A 16,812-nucleotide genomic window follows, 5' to 3' on the forward strand; every position below is an offset into this window, starting at 1 on the left:
CCACATCTTCACCAGCATGAGCCTTCACTTGTGTTTTCAATTTTAGCCATTCAGTCAGGTGTAAGACGGAATCTCAGGGTTGTTTAGATTTGCACTTTCCTGATGGCTAAGGATGTAGAACATTTCTTTAAGTGTTTCTTGGCTATTTGTGATTCCTCGGCTGAGAATTCCCTGTTTAGACCTGTATCACATCTTTAATTGGATTATTTGGTTTTTATGATACCTAAGTTAGCTCTCTGTCAGATGTAGGTTTGGTAGGTCTTTTCCCATTCAGTGAACTGCTGTTTTTTGTCTTACTGATGGCGTCCTTTGCCTTCCAGTAGCTTTTCAGTTTCATGAGGTCCCATTTATTGTCTATCTTAGTGTCTGTGCTATTGGTGTTCTGCTCAGGAAATTGTTTCCTGCGTCAATGTGTGCAAGGGATTTCCCACCATTTCTTCTATCGAGTTCAGTGGGTCTGGTTTTATGTTGAGGTCTTTGATCCTCGTGGAATGCATGTGGAGGTCAGAGGACAGCCTGTAGGAGTCAGTGCTCTCCTTACCATGTAGGTTTCCAGGGAAGAAACTTAGGTTGTAAGGCTTAGTGGCAAGTACCTTAACCTGCTGAGCAATCTAGCCTCCCTATTTTCATCTTTTTCAGAGACAGAATCTAGTTCAAACCTTGGACCTGAGTAAAACAATGAATATTAGCAATCTCTGCACATACTTAATAGCCTACTAAGTGTGCACACACACACACTCCTCTCTAGTGTTCAGAACGTTCTGATAAAGTACCCAGAAGCAGCACAAAAGCCTTGGCTGCAGTGAGCTGTGCCGTCCCTGAGCCAGGTAACAGCAGGTTCTCTAAAGAGAACCACTCTGGCTCCAAGGCAACAGAAGGTACCATGGAGAAAGTAAAAAGTGAACAGCCAGGATCCACTCTTCTTTCTTTCCGTGTCATGTCCATAACTTAAATGAGTCATTTAGCCTGTGTTTCTTTTCTAAATTATAAACATATTCAATTGGGCATGGTGATGCATGCCTGTGATCCCAGCACTCAAGGGGCTGAAACAGAAGTACCTTCAGTTTGAAGCCAGACTGGACTACATGGTGAGACCTCGTCTCAAAAAAAAAAAAAAAAAAGAAGTGAAACCCAAATTATGAATATATTTTTCTTTTATCTGTATCACAAAAAGGGCAGTTCTGAAGGGACATATATTCCCTATCTCTAATTCAGGACACCAAGCAGTAGGAATAGAGCCTTCCAAAGATCAGCTGTCTTTTTATTTATTTAGTTTTGTTTTATATTTTTAGACAGGGCTTGCTAGGTGTTCCTAGCTGGCATGAAACTAACTATGTAGACCAGACTGGCCTCAAACTAGGAGAAACCCACCCACTTCTGCCTTCTGAATACTGAGACTAAAGATGTTTGCCACCACAACCTGCCGACCACCTTTTAAACAAAACAAAACAAAAACAAACAAACAAAACCCCCCAGGTACTCAGAACACCATGTATGTTATAGGACCCTGTCAAACATTGTGGTGGTTTGAATGAAAATGGCCTTCATAGGTTCATATGTTTGAATGTTCAGTCCCCGGTTGTTGGAACTGTTTGGGAAGGATTAGGAGGTGTGGCCTCATTCGAGGAGGTGTGTCACCAGGGATAGGGTTCAAGAGTCCTCACCAGGCCCAGATCCTCTCTCTCTGCCTTGTGCATGTGGATCAGACATAAGCTCTCAGCTACTTCTTCAGTGCCCTGTCTGTCTGCCCGTTTGCCTGCCACCATGCTCCCTGCCACAAACTCTTAACACTCTGGAACTGTGAGCCCCAAATTAAATGTTTTTGTTTATGTGTTGTCCTGTGTTCTTTAAGATCAGAACTTTCACCACTCTTAAAGTATTAGATATACTAGCCAAAGTAACAAGACGAGAAAAACATTATGCATAAAATAGGAAAAGAGGTCAATTTATTAATGTTTTATATACAGATTTTTTTAAAAATAATTTATTTTTGTTTTATGTGCATTGGTGTTTTGCCTGCATGTGTCTGTGTAAGGGTCCCCTGGAACTGGAGTTACAGACAGTTGTAAGCTGCCATATGGGTGCTGGGAATTGAACCCGGGTCCTCAGAAGAGCAGTCAGCAAGCATGTCAGTGCTCTTAACTGCTGAGTCATCTCTCCAGCCCCTATATACAGAAAAACTTAAAGACTTCACCAAAATACTGTTAGAACTGTTAAATTCAGTAAGATTGTAGGATACAAAATCAATATGCAAAAATTAACAGTTTTTAATATAACACTAATGAAATTGCTGAGAAAGAAATTAAGAAAACAACCCCACTCACAACAGAATGAAATAAAATACCAAGAATAAACTTAAGCAACTAAGTAAATGATCTCCAAAATGAAAATTACAAAATACTGATAAACTAAAGAGGATACACATGTGTGCATGTACACACACACACACACACACACACACACACACACACACACACACGAGAAAAGACATCCCATGTTCATGGGTGTGTTGGATGAGTATTGTTAAGATGTCTACAGTACTCAAAAGTGATCTACAGATTCAATGTAATCCCAATAAAATAATAAAATACCATGGCATTTTTCATAGAAAAAAAAAAACAACAAACAAAACCATGAGGCTGAAGAGATGGATCAGCAGTTAAGAGCACTGGGTGATCTTCCAGAGACCTATGTTCAATTCCTAGCACCTACATGGCAACTTTAATTCCAGGGGATCCAGCACCTTCACAGAAATATATACAGACAAAATACTAATGCACATAAAATTAAAATAAATACATCTTTAAAAAAGAAAAAACACTCCTAAAAGTTGTATTGCACCACAAAAGATTTACAGAAATAGCAATCCCAGGGAGGCAGATTACAAAGTTGGAGATAATATACACAATGGAGTACTACTCAGCAGAGAAAAACAATGACAGCATAAAATCTGCAGGCAAATGGCTGGAACTAGAAAATATCATCCTGAGTGAGGTAACCCAGACTCAGAAGGACAAACATCAGCCTTTCTCCAGTAACTGATGGAAGCAGAAACAGAGATCCACAGCCAAACATCATGCTGAGCTCTGGGAGTCCAGTTGAAGAGAAGAAGAGGGATTCTATGAGCAAGTGCATCAGGATCATGATGGGGAAACCTACAGAGACAATCAAACCAAACTAGTGGGAACTCATGAACTTTAGATCAACAGCTGTGGAGCCTCCATGGGACTGGACTAGGCCGTCTGCATAAGCGAGACAGTTGTGTAGCTTGGTCTGCTTAAGGGGCCCCCAGCAGTATGATCAGAATCCATTCGCGGTGCATGAGCAGTTTCTGGAGCCCACTACCTATGATGGGACACTTTGCACAGCCTTGAGGCAGGGGGAGGGGCTTGGACCTACCTCTACTGAATGTACCAGGCTCTGCTGACTTCCCATGGGAAGCCTTACCTTCTTGTAGGAGGGAATGGGGGTGGGTGGGTTGGGGGGGGGGGGAGGCTGGAGGGGCAGGAGGAGGGAAGAGGGGTATCTGACTGGTAAGTAAAATGAATAAAAAAAATTTCTTAATTAAAAAAAAAGACCTTTAAAGGTTAAAAAACAAAAACAGAAGGCATGGTACTGGCTTAAAAGTCACATAGGCTAAAGAGAAAAGAATACAGAACCCAGGTTTTTTTTTGTTTTGTTTTGGTTTTTCGAGACAGGGTCTCTCTGTGTAGTTTTGGTGCCTGTCCTGGATCTCGCTCTGTAGACCAGGCTGGCCTCGAACTTACAGAGATCCACCTGCCTCTGCCTCCCGAGTGCTGGGATTAAAGGCGTGTGCCACTACTGCCCGAGAACCCAGGTTTTTAACAAAGACAAAAACAATGTACACTGGAGAAAAGAGCTAGAAAACTGAACAGCTGTATATGGAACATAGAAACTAGATCCTTATTTCCCATACATAAAAAGCCAACTCAAATAGACCAGAGATTTAAATATAAAATTTCAGAGCTGAAATAACTTCAAGTTCTTAGTCTACAAAGATTTTAAAAATATGATCTTTGAAGCACGGGCAATAAAAGCAAAAAATAAAACATGGGATCGTATTAATCAAACCACAGCTTTCATACAACAAAGGCAACAATCAAGAGTGGACACAATCTACAGAATGGAGGAAATTTCTGCAAACTACTCATCTGAGAAGAGATTAAATGTCTAGAATAGACAAGGAACTCTAACAAGTCAGCATAAACAGTCTGATTTTAAAAATGGCAAATAATACAATTCTCAACAGAGGGCACAGAAATGTCAAATAAACCTATAAAAAAATGGTCAGCACCACTAGTTATACTAGGTACATCAACATCAAAACCATGAGGTAATCACACCACTTTGGTTGTTATCCGAAAACACAAAGAATAGTATCCCACATGGACCCTACCATCTCCATACACACAGGCCCAGTTCCTGACCTGAACTGCTTTGCCTGGTAAGCTCCTCTTCCCCACACCCATCCACTGCTGCTGCTATTTCCACCTCCAAAGGCCTAACTCCAGCCCACAGCTTGCCTGGCTCAGGCCTAATCAAGCAGCTCACATAGCAGCTTTACCTGGCCTAGTTCCAGTCACATAGCTCCTACACTGGCCTAATCCAAGGCAGTCTAGTATCAGAGACACACACACCAAAGGAAGAAGTCCACATGCCCAGGTCATATCATCACAAAAATAAAAACAATTCGAAAGGCCAAGACAGCATGCTTCCTATCACACTCACTAGTCCTGTAAAAATATTCTCAAATGAGAACCACCCAGATGAACCCAGGATATAGAAATGAAAATAATCATAAACTTATGGAAAAAATCAGGGAGTTTAAAGAGACAGGAACACCTCACTGGACCTCAAGAAGATAACAATAAATACCTGAGTGATGTCTAAGAAAATACAAATATACAGCTGAATGAAATGATGAAGACAGTTCAGGATTTGAAAACAGAGTTCAGTAAAGAGAAATACTGAGAACTCAAAGTGAAATGAAACTGAAATGAAATATTAACCCCACTATATAACTCAGTGGGAAGCAGAATGGATCAAGTAGAAGATAGAATACAGGGATTTGAAGATAGAATAGAGGAATTAGCCCACACAAGCACAGAACAGGAAAAAAATTTAAAGGAACACGAAAGAACTGTGGGATACCATGAAAAGACCAAATCTTCTTAGGCACATATGGAGGAGAAGAATCCTAGGTTAATGACACGGACCAGATCTTCAACAAGATCATGGAAGAAAATGTCGCCAAACTAAGGAAAAACACACCCATACAGATACAAGAAGCACCTGAAAGACCAAACCGACGAGGCTAGAAAAGAAACTCCACACAACATAGTTAAAACACTCAACATACAGAACAAAGTATTGAAACTACAAGTCATATACAAAGGAAAACCCATCAGAATAATGCCCGATTTCTAAATGGAAGCTTTAAAAGCCACACGAGCCTGCAGCTCCAGATTCTAAAAGACGGCCTGCCAACCTAGACTAGTACCCAGCACTATGTACCATAGTCAGAGGAGAAGGAAAAACTTTCCATGATCCAAACAGGCTAAAAGAACTCAAAGGCAATAGACCAACACTAATAGAATCCTGGAAGCAGTATTTCAAACTGAAGAGAGGAAGCACCGCCAAGAGACTACAGAAAGAAAAAAAAAATGAAGCTATAATTATTGAAACATAGAAAGTACAACTAAGAACACACACACACACACACACACACACACACACACACACACGCACGCACAAAATCCAAAACAAATGATTGCAATCAATGCCTTTCAATAATAACTTTAAATATTAATAGCATCAATCCTCTAGTCCAAAGGCACAGAATGACTGAGTGGATTGATCCATCTTTCTACTGTCTACAAGAAACTGAGCTTTAAAGATTGGCACTACTCCAAAGTGAGAAGGATGGAAAAAGTACTCCGATCAAATGGGATAAGGAAGCAAGCAGGCATCACCAGCCTACTGTCGACAAAACAGGCCTCAGCTCTTCCTGCCCCCATGCCTCCCTCCACTCTGCTACCATGGATTCTAAGACTCTGGAGCCATAAACCCAATCAAATGCTTTCTTTTATAAGTTATCTTGATCATTGGGTTTTATCACACCAATACAAAGCAACTAATACATTACAATCAAATGCAGTGTGCTCAATTTCATAAAAAGTAAGCTACTGGAATTAACGACACAGATTAACATCAATCCCATTAAGAGTAGGTGATTTTAATATCTACTTTCTCTAAAAGATAGGTCATCTGGACAAAAAATAAACAGAAAAACATCAGAATTAAATAACATTATACATCAGGTATCCACAGAGTATTCCACCCAATCACCAAAGAACGTAACTCGCCTCAGCATCCCTAGGAAGCTTCTCTGAAGTAATACAAATCTTCAAGCTGGGTGGCTGGGTGTGGTGGCGCACAGCTTTACTCCCAGCACTCGGGAGGCAGAGGCAGGCGGATCTCTGTGAGTTTGAGTACAGCCTGGTCTACAAACTGAGTTCCAGGACAGCCTGGGCTATGTAGAGGGACTCTGTCTCAAAAATATCTGACCACAATGCAATAAAATATAAAACAGACAGGAAAAAACCCTCTAATAAGTGCACAAACTTGTGGAGATTAAACAACTCATTACTGAAGAAAGCAAGAAAGGAAATATCCTTGAACGAAACGAAGATGAAACAAAACACAACCAAACCCCTGGGGTACATTAAAGGCAGTCCTGCGGGGGACAGTGGGAGCTCTAAGTGCCTATAGTAAGAAATTAGAAAGAGCCAAATGAAGGACTTAATGATACAACTCAAGCATTTAGAAAAACAAAGCAAACCAAAATCCAATGGATAGCAAGAAATAATAAAAATCAGAGCAGAAATTAATGAAACAAAACCTGCAAACAATACAAAGAATCGACGAATCTGAGAAGATAAACAAGACTGATGGACCATTGGCTCAACTAACAAAGACAAAGAAAGGGATGACCCAAAACAAAAGAACAGAAATATTAAAACAGACACCAAGAAATTCACATTTTAAGCAAGTATTTTTAAAGCGTGTACTCCAAAGCTGAGTATGGTAGCACACACCTTTAATCCCAGCACTAGAGAGGAAGGTTGATCTCTGAATTTGAGGCCAGCCTCATCTCCAGAGACTTCCAGACCAGTCAGGGATACATAATGAGACTCTGTCTCAAAAACATGTATTCCATTAAGTTGGAAAATCTAAAAGAAATGGATTAATTTCCAGATTCATTCAAACCACTAAAGTTAAACCAGGAGGAGAACAGCAATCTAAATAGATCCATAATAGGAAAGTCAAACAAGCCCAGGTCGAGATGCACCCACAGCAGACTTCTACCAGACTTTCTAAGATCTACAGCCAATCCTCATAGTATGCAAACAGAAGGAGCACCCCCACACTCCTTCTATGGAGCCAGCAGTGAACTAATACCAAAGTGAGGTAAAGATACAAGCGGGGAAAAGAGATACAGACCAACATCCCCTGTGAACATACATTAGAAAATGTAGTAACACACACACAAAAAGGACTTCAAGTCAAAAACCACATTGTCAATAGAGGCATCCTCACAAAGACATATATGCAAGAAAAACACCAGTGCACATAAATTATACATAATTAAAATATTAAAAAACATAAGATGTTTGGCACAGATTAAGCATGTAGTATATGACAGCTATTATTATTAAGTAAAAACCTGAAATAAAATACTGGTATTTCCTATAAGGAACATATGTAATTTGAAAAAGTTGAAACCTTGGAGAGGATCTGGTTTAAGCCACTAATCTGCAGGTGTGGATCTGCGGCATGGTGAAAAAGATGAACCTATTAGGAAGGAGATGATGTGAGCATATGAAGGCCAGTACAGTCTTGGCTCTCGTTTCGGGTTCGTTCTTTCTTTTTCCTTTCTTTCCTTTCTTTCCTTTCTTTCCTCTCTTTCTTTCTTTTTTTTTGTCAAAACAAATAGCCATAGAAGATTTTCAGGACTGCTATGAATTTATGCTCTAGAATAAAGTCCAATGCCACCAGCCTGTGCATTCACATGAGTTCACAGAGAAGACCTGATGTAGTTGATGCATATTGTGGTCCTGTTTAGAAGCAGCATGTGTAAAAGCCACTCTGACATTTAGAAAGTGAACACCCTCTAGAGAGAGGAGACTGGTCTAATTTTGTTTGATTTGAGCTAACTTTAGAACGAGGGCACAGTAGCAGTTCTGTTATGACCATCCTTTGACTCTCCATCACTAACATAACCTCTCAGCACCAGAGACCAGGAACTGCACAGTACAAGCGTTCATTGGGGAAGAAGGAAGGACAAATGCTGACCCGCTCTCATTCCTGAAAGGCCATTCAGTGTCAGACCTCTAACGCTAGCTTTTAAAAACAAAACAAAATAAAAAAAATGGAATCTAGAGAGAAGGGGCTGGAGAGCTGGCTTGGTGGTTCAGGGTTCAGGGCCCAGCACCACTTGGTGGCTTACAACCATCTGTATCTCCATTTCCAGGGCACCTGACACCCTCTTCTGACCTCCGAGGGCACCGGGCATGTATGTGGTGCACTACATACACACAGGCAGAACATTCATGCACATAAAATAAGTAAATCTTTCTTAAAAAGTTAGAAAACCTTTTAAGTGTTCTGAGGATTTACATAATAAATGACACAATCCTCTGTTAATCTGATGGTCTGGCCTTCATTTAATTCCAACATGGATGGAACACTCACTATGCTTTTGCGGCAGATAGAGATAAATTACAGCTGAGTTTTCGTGGGGATAGCATATTCTAAACTCTATCTTAAAAGAATACGACTCTTCTTCAAGTTACTGTACTGTGTAACCTCAGAAAATCTGCTAACTCTGTGCCTGATCAGAGGCTGAGAAAGTACCTCATTAAGGTTGTGCAAACCAAGTAAACTGATGTTAGAGGCTGCAGTTGCTGTTATTGTTTTAATCTTCATCTTTATAAAACGCAGACAAGTCTAACAGCTTACATGGAAACAAGGGCAGCTCCTACAGAGCCTGAAGGAGAGCCTAAGGCAACGTGGCAAAGGGCCTTAGGGAAGAGAATCACAGCCCTAACTGCGGCAATGCTGCAGGGAATCTAGGCTGGCTCTTCATCTACCAGCCCTGGTACAATCAGAAGAGAGTAGCCCCAAAATGTCAGGGGGGCAACGGAAGGAGCAGTCCCCAGACTACAACCTTGTGCCTCAAGGGTGAAACTGTACTGGACGTTCTGGATCGTGAACTGTCGATGCTTTTAGAAGAAAACTGGGCGGAGACGCCCGTGACACCTCACAAACAGGAAGGCTGGGGAGGGGAACAACACAGGACATGTACGGAGCACACTCCATAGGGCAGGGACAGGGACAGGCCAGGGCACACACACAGGAGGTCCTCACTGGAAGACAAAGGATGCCACAGGGACATAGGCTGTGCCAAGAAAATGATGGTCGTGTCTAATATTAAAAAGGAAAATCCAAGTATTTAAATTTTTCTCCTGCAGTCACATGGCTTACCAGGGGACCTAACTAGACCTAAACAAATGGCTAAGAAGTAAAAATATTTTTGGTATTTTTTTTTAACCAACAGTATAAATGCAGGAACTATGTCTCAATTAATCTTTGCTTCTCTAATAAAAACAGGTTGTTTGTGCGAGATAAAATTTCAACACTTTAAACAAGTCAGTCCAGCTCTGACTGTAGCAAACAGAAATAGGATTAATCTAAGCCCCAGAAATGCCCCTGTAACAAGGTCCTAGCAGTATTCCCGGGGTATTAATGAGCTAATTCCCTCTGACTCAAATGGCCGGTCACTGGCACAGGGTAGTATTTCTCCTTGTAGGTCAGCACCGTGGCTCAACCAGACCTTCCTCTGGTTTGGTGTAAACTGCCCATGACTAATCCATGGATCTTCTGCTGTGTTTCTCCCCGTACCCTCATACTGCTTCTGCATGTGGAAACTCTTAACACTCAGAACCCACAACTTTTCCCTGTGCCCTCTAAGGAAACCTCCAAACGAAATCCTTTCTTTTACAAGGTCATCATCACTTGACAGAAGATTGAAGTTCAATTTGGGGGAGGGGAAGAAGACCCTGGGAAAAGGACAGGACTCCTCCCCATTTTGCACCAGGATCTTGCTGTTTTGTTTAAGCTTGCTTCAATATCCTGTAGCTCAGCTGTCCTCCTGCCTCAGTCTCCCGAGTGGCTGGGCCAACATGCATCAGCCACTGTCCAGCCTGAAATCTTTTTTTTTTTTTTTTTTGAGCCTGTCATTAAACGAGCAGTGGGGTATGCAAGCAGGCTGTAAATTCAGACTTCGTTCATACCGAAGTATAGATCATGTTCTGTTAGTCTCAGCTGAATGCAAGGAACTGAACCTGAGTAAATGGAAGATTACAAATTTTGTGAGGTATTTTCCATGTCTAAGCAGTGCTCTATTTAACATTTGTTATTCCGTTTTATCTAAGAATGCTATGGAAGAAGTAGAGTTCATCCTGTTTTATAGAGACTAAAGCCCGAGCTAATGCTACACAGGACCCTGACCTAGGGGAAGGACTGTCCTCATACTGACCTCTGGTCAGATTGATAAGAACAAACATCAGATAGACAGGTCTTCCTGAATGATTTGAGATAGTTTTTGTAACTTCTCTCAGCCTCACCTGTCCCTTGAAGGCAGGTTCCTCTATCCAGACCGCCTAACTAACACAGCTGCTTGAGCACGCTCAGCATGTTTAAACCCTAAACTCCTGATTCTGGGGCTTGGCCCCCAGACATGCTGCTCCTCCAGCTTTCTTCTTAGCACAAGGTCACTTCATTCTTTCAAGTTTTAGACTGGTCCCACACAGAAATTATTCTTGGTTCCCCCGCTACTCATATCCAAATCATTTACCAATCCTGTGAATTTAACCTCTGACATTTACCTCAGAGGAATGGTGATGTTAAAGAAGGACACCTGGTATTTATGATGTTGTTAGAACAGTGCCTGGCATGTAAGGACCCTGTGAGTATTCACTGAGTAAAATAAGAATGTAACATTCTATACTTCTTCCCTGTCCCACTCTCACACCCTGGCTCCAGCCAGCACCGCCTGGACTACTGGCTCCAGCACCTGACTGGTCTCCCTGCTCGTACCCTCACCTTCAGACCGCTTGCGTATTCTCCTTGGTCACAGAGCACCTTTCAATATTCAAGGCAGGTCATGTCATTGCTTCAAGACATCTAGAAGCTTTGGTTTCGGGATAAATACAACACACTCCTTGTAATATTTCATTTTTATTTATGTGTGTGCGCTCAGGGCCTAGAAGGCAGCCTTGGATCCCAGGAGCTGGAGTTATAGGTAGTTGTGAGCTGGTTGATGTGGGTGCTGGGAACTGAACTGTGGTCCTCTGGAAGAGTAATAAGCACTCGTGACCCGTGAGCCCTCTTTCCAGGCCTTTATAATATTGTCTGACTACTTTCCCACTCCAAAGTCATCTTTTTAAAAAAATTATTACCTTTTTATTTGTCTCTGTGTGTGCACACATGCCTCTGTGCACACATGAATGTCAGAGAACTCTATGTAGGGAGTCAGTTTTCTCCTTTCACCATGTGGGTCCTGGGGACAAGCTCAGGTCATCAAGCTTAGTAGCAACCATCCTCACCTGCTGAGCTATATCAGTGCCTTCCCACCCCCACTAATCTCTAATCTATTTTTACGTGATACATTCTCTCTGTTGCTGTCCTCAGCTCTCTGGTCTTTCTACCAAGAACCCTACATCTGCCACCATGCTGCTTGGAATCCTCTTCCTTTAATATTGACAAAACACATCCCTCACTTAGGACTCTCCTGATCTTCTGTCTTAATAGCAAGGCTTCCTTTGTTTGCCATCATGGTTTGAATGTGTCCCCTCTCCCAATTCATATGTTGGAAAATTAATCCCCAAATTCATGTTGATGAAATTTACAAGAAGGGTCTTTGAAAAGTAAATAGGATTAGATCAGATCATGAGGGTGGAGCTCCTAAAATGGGATTAGTGGCTTTATAAAGAGAAAGAGACCTTATTTTCCTGTGTGTATTTCTGGCTTCTTTATCAAAAATTAGGTGTCCATAAGTATAAGGGTTTATGTCTGGGTCTTCAATTCAATTCCATTGATCAATGTGTCTGTTTTTGTGCCAATACCATGAGGTTTTCACTGCTATGGCTCTGTAGTACAACTTGAAATCAGGGATGGTGATACCTCCAGCAGTTCTTGTATTGTTCAGGACTGTTTTAGCCATCCTGGCCTTTTTAATTTTCCATATGAAGTTGAGTATTGTCCTTTCAAGGTCTGTAAAGAACTGTGTTGGAATTTTGATGGGGATTGCACTGAATCTGTAGATTACTTTAGGTAGGGTGGTAGTAACATTTTTTTACTGTTAGTCCTACCAATCCATGAGCATGGGAGATCTTTCCATCTTCTGCCATCTTCAATTTCTTTCTTCAAAGACTTAAAGTTTTTAATCATACAAGTCTTTCACTTGCTTGGTTAGAGTTACCCCAGGGTATTTTATGTTATTTGAGGCTACTGTGGAAGGTGTTTCCCTAATTTCTTCCTCAGTCGATTTGTTGTCATTTGTATATAGGAGGGCACCTGATTTTTTTTTTTTAAAGTTAATCTTTAATCCAGCCACTTCGCTGAAACTGTTTCTCAGCTGTAGGAGTTCCTGGTGGAATCTTTAGAGTCACTTATGTATATTATCATATCACCTGCAAATAGTGATACTCTGATTTCTTCCTTTCTAATTTGTATCCCTCTGATTTCTTTTTTTCTTTCTTTCTTTTTTTCTTCAAGATCCTGTCCTGGATATCCCTCTGTAGCCCAGGCTGGCCTCGAACTCACAGAGATCCACCAGCCTCTGCCTCCTGAGTGCTGGGACTAAAGGTGTGCACCACCACCACTGCCCGGCTCCCTCTGATTTCTTTCAGTTGTCTTACTGCTCTAGCTAAAACTTCAAGTACTATATTGAATAGATATGGAGAGAGTAGACAACCTTGTCTTGTTCCTGATTTTAGTGACTGCTTTGAGTTTCTCTCTCCATTTAACTTGATGTTGGCCGTAGGCTATAAATTGCCTTGATTATGTTTAGGTATGAACCTTGAGTCTCCAATCTCTCTAGGACTTTTATCATGAAGAGGTGTTGGACTTTGACAAAGGTCCTTTTTGCATCTAATGAGATGATTGTGTGGGTTTTATTTTTTCTTTCAGTGTGTTTATATGGTGGATTACTTTGACTGATTTTTGTATGTTGAACCATCCCTGCATTTCTGGGATGAAGTCTACCTGATCATGGTGGGTGATCATTTTGATGTGTTCTTGGATTTGGTTTCCAAGCATTTTATTGAGTATTTTTTGCATCATGTTGATGAGGGAAATTGGTCTGTAATTCTTTTTTGTTTGTTTTTGTTTTAAGACAGGGTTTCTCTGTATAGCCCTGCCTGGCTGTCCTGGAACTCACTCTGTAGACCAGGCTGGCCTCAAACTCAGAGGGATCCGCCTGTCTCTGCCTCCCGAGTGCTGGGATCAAAGGCATGTGCAACCTCTGCCTGGATGGTCTGTAATTCTTTCTTTGTTTTTATGTGGTTTGGCTATCAGGGTTAACTGTGGCCTCATAAAATGAAGTGGGCAATGTTCCTTCAATTTCTATTTTGTGGAATAATTTGAGGATTATTGGCCTTAACTCTTCTTTCAACAAAGGGTGATGGTCTAACTGGATGTCCGCACATAGAATGCAAACAGATCCATATTTATCATCCTGCACAAACCAAGTCCAAATGGATCCAAGACCTCAACATAAAACCAGAAACACTGAACCTGATAGAAGAAAAAGTGGGCAGCAGTCATGAACACACTGGCACAGGAGAAGGTTTTCTGAACAGAACACCAATAGTGCAGGCACTAAGATCAACAATAAATGGGACCTCATTAAACTGAAAAGTTTCTGTAAGGCAAAGGACACCATTAATAGGACAAAATGGCAGCCTACAGAAAGGGAAAGGATCTTCACCAACTCCACATCTGACAGAGGGCAAATATCCAAAATATATAAAGAACTCAAGAAACTAGGTATCAAAAAACAAATAATCTAATTTAAAAAATGAGGTACAGGCCTAAACAGAGAATTAGCATGAGAGGGAGCCCATGCCTGATACTGCCTGGAAGCCAGGAACAGAGACTAGATAGCTTAGAGACCTAGGTTTAGAATCAAACGTGACTGACCAAAAGAGAAAATATATATATACCAATGAAATGATTCCTAATGATATACTCATAGATTGGTGCCTTGTCCAGTTATCATGAAAGAGAGATCGGAGTTCACACAACGGCCCTGTGATACCCTCTCCCATGTTATAAAGCTGCCAAGACCCTTGCAGACACTGAGTGGATGCTGACACTGTGTTCTTGGACTTTGCAGCCTCCAGGACTATGGTGGGAGCCCACAAAGATTTCAACTCAGGTCAGAGAGTCAGAGTTTATGTTGCTCTCCAAGGCTGCATAATAGGATGCAAAGGCACGGTTACCAGGTGTCTTATAGGTCAAGGCCTAATCACAAGATGCTTTGCTGTGGGGTGTGGTTACCAGGTATTTTGAAGGGTCTACACTTGGTTGTATGCTGTGCTTTGATCTTGAAAGGGGGAGGTCTTTTGCCTCTCCCCTTGCTAGTGTATAAAAAGCCAATTAGAAATAAACTTGAGGCTGCTGGGTATTGACCCAGGGCCTCCTGAAGCTATCCTGTGTTTCTCTTTTTCAACGCCTATATTTCTATCATTTCCCAATTCCTCACTCCCCCTTCAAGGGACCCTTTGATAAGTCAGGGCTGGACCCCAACACTGCTGGGCCCTGAAAGACTATGAGCTAAATAAACTTCTGTCCCTTATTAATTGGTCTAAGGTATTTTGCAACAAAATGAACTAAATTAAAGCTATCTTCCTCTGTTTAATTTTTCTCTGTACCACTTAACACACCGACATACAATCCTTAATTGATGTCTCTGCCTGCCCTTGACCGAGTTCCAGAAGGTCAGGACCTTTGCTCTGCTTGCTTGCCACAATCCCAGGCCTTAGAACTGTGACAGGCCCAGAGAAGAAACATTCATTGTACAAAGAAGAAACAACTGTATTATGATCTTATTTTCAACTGAAGATAGTCTACAATAAAGAAAAAACAAAGTATAAAATCTCCATGCTACATAATGGATTTCATTTTTAGCAAGGGAAAAATATATCTTTAAATATTAAACTTTTTATTATTGAATCCTTCCCATTACTTGAGTAAAATCCTCCCCCCCTTCTTTAAACTCTGCCCTTAGTTATCAACCATGACAAAACTCTATACAAATTAGATCTGAAGCTTTTTGTCATTATTTGTTATATCCATTTTGTATAAAATAATCAGAATTCAAACAATGTTATTTTCTTACAGGAGGAAAAAAAAAACCACAGAGAGACTTAAAAAAAAAGAAGTATTTTCTACTGAAATGTTCAAACATGCAATGTGGAAAAAAAGCTTACATTTTGGATTCAGCAGCCAAGCAGCCTGCTAACACCCAGTGGGGCATTCTACCAGTAACACTGGTGTTCATCAATGAAAATACTTTTCACATCTTGCCTCACACAGATTATGGGCCATCCGACGGTTGTCATGGCAACAGCAGCAATGCAGCAAGGATTAACCCCATAGGCTTTACCACTGGCTACAGAACTATTTTCTGAGAAGTCACTGGGGAGGCAACACAGATAGCATGCAGAAATAAGAAATCTGGTGAGGTTGCCTAAACACCCAGTGGGAAGGTGGAGAGCTGAAACACTCCTTGCTTTAAATCAGATTCTAGCCAGTGTGTGGCTTAAATTCAAGCTGCATCTTCTGGGTTTTTTTTTTTTTTTTAATGAGACAAGGTTGTATGTAGCCCTGGCTGTTCTGAAACTCACATGTTGGCTGGCCTCCAACTCACAGAAATCTGCCTGCCTCTGCCTCTTGAGAGCTAGGACTAAAGGTGTACACAATCACACCCAGCTAAACATCTTTCACAAAGCTTTAGCAGCAAATCTTGGTTCAAGCTCTCAATTCACAAGTTTAAAAGACGTTCTTCAGTGTTGGGGAGATAGTGCAGTCAGTAAAGTACTTGCCTTGCAAGGAGGAGGACCGGAGTTAGCCTCAGAACCCACATTTAAAACAGAGGTGGGGTGGGCTGGAGAGATGGCTCATGGCTAAGAGCACTTTTTGCTCTTGCAAAGGACCCAGGGATGATTCCCAGCACCCATACTATGGCCCATGGCCGTTTTCAACTCCAGGGGATCCCACGCATTTTTCAACCTCCACGGGCACTGTATATATATGGTATACAGTAACACATGCATCATACACAAAACACTCACATACACAAAATAAAAGACGTGCTGGAGAGGTAGAGACGGGTGTATACCTGGAGGCGTGACAGCCAGCCAGCCTAGCCGACTTGGCCAACTTCAGGTCAGTGAGAGGTCCTGTTTCAACAACAATAACAAAACACAGTGGCTGGTAACTGAATCTGGTTTCCACATGCACAGATGTGTATGTGCACCGTCCCACCCCAGGTCTGCATATAATTAAGTACCTACTGATAGCTTTTTACATGGCTCTCCACGTCCAAGTTGAATTATTACTTATCAAGTACACAGGGTGTCATAATATCTTTCATTAAATTCCAAAATACTTGATAAATTAACCTTCTATTTAGATGACCTTGAAAGAGGTCAAGTAATTTTC

At 41.3% G+C, this 16,812-nt stretch overlaps 1 protein-coding gene and 1 long non-coding RNA gene across 4 annotated transcripts in view; one reads left to right on the top strand and one right to left on the bottom strand.

Annotated features, from left to right (window-relative positions):
• The window catches only part of LOC143270462 (uncharacterized), a 3,960-nt gene extending 2,836 nt beyond the window's left edge, over positions 1-1,124 (top strand). The window contains exon 2 of the long non-coding RNA XR_013047622.1: positions 1-1,124. This exon is cut by the window's left edge and continues 1,972 nt beyond it. This is a non-coding gene — a long non-coding RNA (uncharacterized LOC143270462).
• The window catches only part of Bicdl1 (BICD family like cargo adaptor 1), a 101,428-nt gene that overhangs the window by 29,265 nt on the left and 55,351 nt on the right, over positions 1-16,812 (bottom strand). The gene's annotated exons all lie outside the window — the stretch shown is intronic.

The sequence above is a fragment of the Peromyscus maniculatus genome, chromosome 23 (assembly GCF_049852395.1).
Source record: "Peromyscus maniculatus bairdii isolate BWxNUB_F1_BW_parent chromosome 23, HU_Pman_BW_mat_3.1, whole genome shotgun sequence".
NCBI classification, from domain to species: Eukaryota; Metazoa; Chordata; class Mammalia; order Rodentia; family Cricetidae; genus Peromyscus; species Peromyscus maniculatus.